This window comes from Chroicocephalus ridibundus, chromosome 23, assembly GCF_963924245.1.
Source record: "Chroicocephalus ridibundus chromosome 23, bChrRid1.1, whole genome shotgun sequence".
In the NCBI taxonomy this organism is placed as follows: Eukaryota; Metazoa; Chordata; class Aves; order Charadriiformes; family Laridae; genus Chroicocephalus; species Chroicocephalus ridibundus.
In genome coordinates, this window is record NC_086306.1 from 5,026,217 (window position 1) to 5,034,640 (window position 8,424).

The window sequence follows — 8,424 nt, forward strand, 5'->3', positions numbered from 1 at the left end:
GTCCCGCCACAGGCTCTAAACTTTATACTCCCTCACTATCTTCTCCCTTATCTAATGCCAAGCTAGCAAGCCGAGGCGAGAGCACGCCGGGTAGCGCCGCAGATTATGCCATAAAACCTGGAGATAAGGGCAGGGACCAGCCTGGGGGGACGGGAGGTACCTGCCTCCCGCCTCCCTCCTCCCCTTCAAAGCCAGACTTTCAATCGAACCCTTAGCGCTGCAAAGTTTTTTTCCTGAAAATTTGATAGCAAGGACCACGTTTTCCTTTGGAGATTGGGCTGTAATAACACTGGAGGGATGAAGGGCCGGGGGGGATGAAGATTTGGGAAGAATAACAGCATCGTGATTGATCCTGGTCCACAGGACTGTATTTCTTGGCTGGCCAGTATAATCCAGCCGAGAGATCATAAATGTCTCCAGCAGCCATCACAGCCTGCTTATTGATCTCTATTTGTTGTTCTCAAATATAATTGCTCCCCTTGATTAAGGCTTTTCATGCCTAAGTGTGGCAGGAGAGGAAGGCAATCAGCTTGAGAAGCATCGCCCCGCGGCCATGGGCACTAACGCCACCAGGCGCTCCCTTGGGAAACCCGGTTTGGGGCTGGGAGCAGGGGGGGGAAAGTCCTCAGCAGGAGGACATCGAGTGGGATTAGCTCAGCCCTGGTGTTCACCTCTCTCCGCTCGGGTATCAGAGAGAACAGCTGATGCCTGATGTGCTAAATAGGGGGCTGATGCCGCAAGTCCTTTTTCACCCAAGTCATCCTCGCCCACAGGTTGCTACTTGCAGAGACGCGGTGGGAACCAGGGGCACGGAGAGGACAAGGGGAATTAGATTCTGTGATTCTATGAGTTATTACTCCTGGGGGCAGGGACGGCTGCAGCATCGCTCGCAGGCTGCCGGTGCTGTGTAAATCCAGAGGATATGGGCAGTCCCGGCTCACTTGCAGGATGTGGGATGTTTGACTGTGGGGATTTAAAAGGTGGCTCCGGGGAGACCTTGGACCCCCTTCCAGTCCCTAAAGGGGCTCCAGGAAAGCTGGGGAGGGACTCTGGAGCAGGGAGGGGAGCCATGGGACGAGGGGGAAGGGTTTTACACTGACAGAGGGGAGATTGAGATGAGATCTGGGGAAGGAATTGTTTGCTGTGAGGCGGGTGAGCCCCTGGCCCAGGTTGCCCAGAGAAGCTGTGGCTGCCCCATCCCTGGAGGGGTTCAAGGGCAGGTTGGCCGGGGCTTGGAGCAACCTGGGCTGGTGGGAGGTGTCCCTGCCCAGGGCAGGGGGTGGAACAAGCTGGTCTTTAAGGTCCCATCCAACCCAAACCATTCTGTGATTCTATGATTTACATGTGGTGATGCAGGATAAGGTGTATTGTGACTGTCTGGTGACGGGCTCATCCCCGCGGGTCCCTGCACCAGGCTGAATGCCCCGGCTCTGCCGCGGCTCGTGGTGCCCTGGCTGCGTTCCCCAGGCAGCACACCCACAGCATCCCTGCCTCGGAGCCCATCAGGCTAATTAAAACCCTTCATCTCAGCACGGGTACCGCTTAAGAAATGTCAAAGGCGGCAGGCCCAGCCCCTGAGAACAGGAGGAAAGCAATTATAAGGGGAAAGAGCAGGCAGGCGAAATAGCAACAGGGTGCAGGAGTTTGAACCGCGCAGGAGTTTTTCAATGGCACCGAAACGCAGAGCCAATTGCGGGTGACACGGAGAGGGGGAGCCTAAAGAAGAAACAGCCAAAGGCATGAAAACAATTAGTGACAAACGTGCCTGGGAGGGGACAAAAAGAATTCGGTGTATCTACTGGCCTGCCAGAGAATAAAGGGAGCAGCCGACAACAGATTTCCCAGGAGAGAAAAAATACCGGGACTGCTCAGTTTCAAGAGGAGAGGAGGGGGATGGCGGATGCACAGAGCGAGGGACGAGGGGGACATGGACCGGGTGCCAGCGGCACGCTGTGCTGCTGAGGCAGCGAGCGTGCAGCTCTGGAAAGGGGATTAAAATAAAAAAGAAAAAGGAGTAGGAAAAAATTCTGCGGAGCCCTCTGCTTGTCCCTGACACCCAAGGCTGTCGTCTTTGACGTGGGAAACCGGTTGCCGGAGGGAAGCGTGGGAGAGCAGGGTTCACAAAGGGATAGGTGTACATATGTATGTGCGTACACACGCATGATCTCACGATCTGTTCCACTTGGAAAAAAAAAAAAAGAAAAAATGTGTTCCCTTTCTTCTTGCAAAGGCTTTGATATATATAAAGCAACTCATTACATCAGCCGGAGAAGCAGCTGTCCCCAGGGCGAACCACTCCATACGTGTCCTCGGGGTTCCTCACGCCATTCCCAAGCCGACCCTCCGGTGCAAGACCCCCCCCCAAGACAGGACCCAGCAGCCGAGACCCCGGCACCTTCCCCAAGCCGCAGCGCAGTTTCGCATTGCCATCTAGCGGGGTCCCCGCCAGCTTCTCCACCCCCTCGTTGCTTTATGATTATTTACAGCCAGGCCTCAGAAATCCTGCGCATCGCGTCGAACCCGCCCCCTGCGCTGCCGCTATCGCATCCCCGCCGAGAAAGGAGGGGGACAGGGACAGATCCAGCAGCGCCTGTGCTATGTCCCCTCTGTCCCTCGTCACAGCCAGAAAAGTGTGAAGAAGTGAGTTGGAAGCCATCCCTCCGACGGTTTTTGTTCCCTCCATCCCCGCAGCCTTCGCAAATTGTTTTCTACACAAATATCTCCCCTGCCTCCTCTCCTTTCAATTAAGGAGGAGGTGGCAAAGGTCAAGCTTTGCCCCCGGCTGGCCAGCCGGCAGCGACGGATCCGCGCAGCGTCAGGGAGGGCAGACAGACACCTTCACTTTGCAGGGAAAAAAATCAGCGCCGAGTTAAACTCCGGCCAGCGAGACACAAACTTCCTTCCCCAGGGCACCGGGGGCTTGTTTCAAAGGGTGCCTTCAGCCAGCACCCAGCGCGCGCTTGGATGACAAAGCCCATACACACGAGGGCCGGATCCTGTCGCAGACGAGGAGCCGAGGTTCAGAGCAAGGGGAGAGACTCGTCCAAGGGCACAGGAGTCGTGGGCGCATCTCGCACCCCACTGCCCTGGCACAAAACCAGTTGCGCCCACCAGACCCCCGCAGCAGATGCCCCGGCGCATCCAGCATCGCTGCGAGATGCAGGGCTGAGGCGCCGCCTCCTCAAATCCCCGTGCCCGGGGGCCGAGCGGGAAGTTATTATTTATCCCCCGCTCGTAATTCTGTGTAGAGAAACAGCGTTTCTTCACAGAGGCGGTAAAAGCCGAGCGCAGCCTGGACAGGCACTGGGCACCCGAGGAAACTGCTTGTGATGGGCAATAAATGTTTTAGCAAACAGCAAGCTCGGGAAGAAAGGCAGCGCGCGGCGCAGGAGAGCACTCTGATTGCCATCCAGCTCCCTCTAAATGATTCATGTCCCTCCCCGTCTATTCCAGGAAGACCCAATTACCAACATTTTCCTCTAACCATTGAGATGTTTGAAAGTTCTTGTTGTCCAGGCGCCGGGAAAAGGAGAGGAGCAGGTTGCCTTTGAGCATCACTCAGTGCCCCGGGGGCCAGATTCACTTTGAGGGGTCTGGATCAGCTCGGAGAAGGCAGAGCTGTGGCTCTGGGGGTGCCGGTGTCCCCCCACCCAAGGCTGGGTTTGGATCAGGACAAGGGACGGCAGATCCCTGTCCCACAACAGCTTCGCCAGAGCCAGACCCGACGCGGCTGCAATACAACAGCAGCGTCAGCAGCATTCAGAATTGAAGTTTTCCAAACGTGCGCTTAATTTGGAATTAATGGGATGATTTCCACCCCCCCACCCCCCCCCCACTAATTGAAAGGAAAAAAAATCATTATTAAACACAGATTCTCTGAGCTTTGACAACTAGATAGTAAATATCCATCCAGCACATGGCTGCTAATTCTCAATAAATATGTTCCTTTCAATAACCAGCTGGTTTTAATTTAACAAACAAATAGCTGTCTGGTAAAATCTGAATTAATCGAGTGTTTGGAGACCTTAATGGAAAATAGCAGTTGTGTCTCAGCCCCCAAACCCTGGCCTGTGCAAAACCCTCCCGTTCTGGTGCAGCGGGAATGCGGAGCTGGGGGCTGGTGGGGAAAAGGAAAACCGCATGGGTGCCCCCGCACCCATCCTCCCCAGACCCATCCCCTCCGCGGCCGGCAGCAATAAGGCAGTCTTTGGGTGCTCCCAAAAACCCAATTGTTCGCACCTTGTCGCCTCTTGCCCTCATTTCTGGCTGTGCCATACGTTGGCCAATAATAAGTTAACGAAGAGTAATGAGTTAATGCTTTATTTGGGCAGCACCTTCCCTGCTTGGGATGCCACCCAACAGCCTTAACTCGAAAGGAGCAGAAAAGCAAACAGGACACAGATTATTTCCCGAATCTGACTTTTTCAGGAGCACCGCGTGCCATTTCTGGCTATCCCTTGGAGAAAGGAGACGAAGCAGCAGCATCCGGGCATTTTGGCTGGGGGGGGGAAAGCAGGACCAGGCGGTGACAGAGGTGACACAGCTGTGGGACAACACACCACCCACTGCTGCGGCTGGAGAGCAACACACGCCCCTTCATCCCTGCGGAGCAACAAACACCGTGTAGCCTTTTTTCCTTCTGGGTGTCTTAAAGCAAGTTGCCAACAGCTGAGAGACGGTGACCGACCTGCCCCGGGGGGGTTTGTTTGCAGAGGAATCCAGCCCGGAGAAGCGGAAGGAGAAATTCCATCAGCGAGGACCACCGCAAGGACCACCGCTGCCCTACCACCGCTGCCCTGCCGCCGTCCTGCTCCCGGCCCCGGCCGATTCACTTCCAGCCTTAGGAAAAGCAGCAATAAAGTGGCCCCATCAATTGAGCGGCTCTTTAGCACGTGGAAGGAAAGTGGCCCAAATTACCCCCGGCGGGAAGCTCGGCGCTCCAGCCTCCATCCCCGCCGCAATCAGGCGGCCACCGAATCAAGGCCTTCGTTTCCCATTAACGACCCCGCCGCGCGCTCTGCCTCTGGGTTATTGTTTTGAATTCGAGTCATTACTGCAAATTACGGCGCTTAGCGCCTTTCACCGGCATCCATCCGCGCCTGTTGTCACTCAGGCGTCCCCCCCTCCTCGCCCTTCAGGGTTTATATTTGGAAAAATAAATAAAATTTAAAAAAAAAAAAAGATGAATAGCACAAGATGCAGCCGGCCCGCGGTGCCCGTCCCAGCCTGGGGATGCTCTGCAGCCCTGCCTGGAGGTGACACCCCTGAAACCCGAGCAAGTGACAGCTCCAGCTGCATCCCGCAAACCCCCTTTGGCCCTGAGCACCGGGAGAAGCGACAGCACAGTCGGGGTGATTTACGCCCGCTCCTGCAGTCAAGGATCTCTAAGCCTTCCCCAAGTAATTCTTCAACTTGCCCACAGTTTTCCAAATACTCTTTTCCGACCCAGCCGGAACAGTTAGACGAAGCCCCTGATAATGCACTTTTCACGCTCCCTGGGTGCTGGGTCCCCGCAGACGCAGCTGGAAGCCCAAGCCCCAGCCCGTCAGCAGTTCTCGCGGTGCTTTACAAGGGGAAAAAAACAACATTTCCACGAGCAAGAAACAAGCTGGCCCTGAGGTTCGAGCCTGATGCCTTATGGATCGGACGGCATCCCCAGCAGAGGCGGCACGGAGCACGTTCAGCCTCAGGAGATACTCACACCCCCTTTCACAAGTGGAAGAAGAGGGGGGAAAGTGCACGGAGCTGCAGGGACCAAGTGAAGGGGACACCAGTAATCTTTTTTAAGCCTTTAGCTGAGGGTTCAGCCTCATGCCTGGAGCTGAACCAGGGGTGAAAGGGAGGGAGGAATGTGGAGCCAGCGGCCGAGCGTGGCCATCACCTCCCCGCCGCTCCCCACGCTCCGGCACGGCGCAGGATCCAGGGATTAAATGAGCACATAAAAGGTCTTGCCAGACACCATGCAAAACTGTTTAATCAGAAAATTGCCTCTTGACCAGCGCAAGACTTCCCAGCTGCCATGGAGATCCCTGTCTTTGCGGAAGGGTTGCAGCAGGGCAGAGTCAAATATCTCTTTATTAAACCCCAGCGCCGGGGATACAGTGCCAGCCTGTTCGCTTATTGCGGAGCCGTGACCCCGAAAGGTCCAGAAGCTGCGACACGGAGCCGAGAATGAATTGCAGACGCTTCAAAGAGGAGCGTGATGATGAGATGATGAGATGTAAGGTCAGCCTGTCGCCCCCCCACTGGCTTTCAGCGCTTTCCTCCCACGGGCGCAAATGGAAAGGGTCGGAGCCAGGCGACATCCCGATGGACCCCAACAGCATCCCTCAGCTGCAAAGTCACTGGGGATGCTGCCTCCTCCCCAGCCCCATGCAGAGGGGACCATATTCCCCATTTGAGAAAAGAAAAAAAAAAATTAAAAAGTCCTGTAACAGATTTGCTCTAAGATCTTAAGAAAAAAGTGAAAAGATTGATGCTGATGTCTCAGGGATAAGAAAACCTAAAATACCATTTCCTTTCCGTTTTCCAGAGATGAAGTGATTCCGTCTGATGATGTACGCAAACGCCAACCAACATCCCCCTCTCCCCAGGTACGCGCAGACACTCCCGGCTGCTGGAAGTGCTCCCAGTCGACAGATTGGGCTGTTTGGCCACAATAATTCCTGTATCCGCGGCACAGCGAATTTTGAAAACCTGGTATCTGGGAGAGGACCCCAGACTTTAATTATATCTTACTTCACAGCTGCAGTCAATTCCTGCTACAGCTTAATAAACAGGTTGCATGAGCCGTGAACGTATTTTGTTAATTTTCCTCGGGAAAATTGAGTTTTTACTACCATTTTGGCAGAAATGCTTATCATAACAATTACAACAAATCGGTGAGAAATTGAAAACATCTGCACCAAAAATAAAAAAAAAAAAACCAAGCCGGACTTTGGGACAGAAGGATGTCAGTCAGTCTGGGCAAGTCCCAAATGTGCTTTTCGGCAGAGGTAGATGCCCTGGGTTGGCTTTTTTCCCTCCACACTAAACACTGGAAAAAGGTGGTTTCAGAATTGGGTCATTTGAGATGAGTTTGGCCTAAGTGTATGTAAATCAGAGCTTTTCTTTCCATTTGGGTGTAGTGACAGTCATGCAACCAGGCAATCATTTAGAATAGGAAGGGGGTAAAAAAAAAAAAAAAAAAGAAAAACTAAAGAGAGTAAAGATGCATCTGCATTAGAATTACTGGACTGAGACAAAAATGTGAATTTAATTCCTACCTATTTGAGTTTGGACAATGCCCTTGGGGGGAAAAAAAAAAAAAACCCCACTCAAATACACTCCAAGTTAGGCGCTGACTTATCTTTCTGTAAAAGAGATGAGTTTTCTTTTTTCTTCCCTGGAAGGCTTTGGGCTCCTGACATAAGCACCAGGAGGCCCAAGGCCTTCCCAGGAATTAGCCTGAGCTTTATTATAACAAAAGGAATAAAAATAATTGCTTGGCCCCTCTTGAAGCCCTCGCTCTGGACCAGCTCAGCAGTCATACAAATTGCGTTTCCACTAGTTTTTCATCAGAATTGTGATATTAGGAAAAAAAAAAATCCACTTAATCCTACATCAATACACTAAATATCCTTTCCCCGCCCGCCCACCCCCCCAAAGAGACTCATGTCTCAAATTGTGAGCAATATACGGGATTTTCCACTGCTCACTTCGGCGTCTGCTGAGCCTTGTCACCGCTCGTATTTACAGGAGCCGGAGGAAGGTCCGGTTGGCATCGCTTTGGGGTTGCAGGCACTTTTGCTCACCGCAGCATCCCGCATCCCTGCCCGGTCCCCGTGCCCCGCATCCCCTTCCCGGGCCCGCTCGTCTCTGCCAGCTGCTGCGCCGCTCATTAGCGGATCCTAATTTCAATGAATTCCCTGCGAACACGGGATTCAAACAGACTTCAGCGGTGAAGGCTCGCAGTGATCAAAACAAATCAGCCAAGACATGAAAGAAGAAAGGTTGAAGCAGAGGTGTGGTGGTATAGGAGTGATTTTCATACTTTTATTCTTCACCCCCCCCCTCCTCTCCATCATTTCTTATGAGATGATTAAGTTCAGTCAGAAGTAACACCGCAGATTTTGATGGCTCGGAGATCTGAGGCCTTGGGCTGTCAGGAGATGCTCTGCATTTAGCATCTGTAATAACTCACAGACACCGCGACATGAAGCTGCTTTGCACACACCAGCCCCCCCGCCCCCCCTCCCAAAAAAAAAAAAAAAGAAAAAAGAAAAAAAAAGAAAACGCCAAACACTTGTCAAACAAGAAAGAGATGCGTCTGCCGGAGTCGAGACCAGGCAGGCTGGCGAGCAGAGGCAGCAGACTACGGGTGAACCTTACCCAGAGCAAAGACAGGCAGGGAGAAGTTGAAACGTGAATTTGCATCTGTTTAAG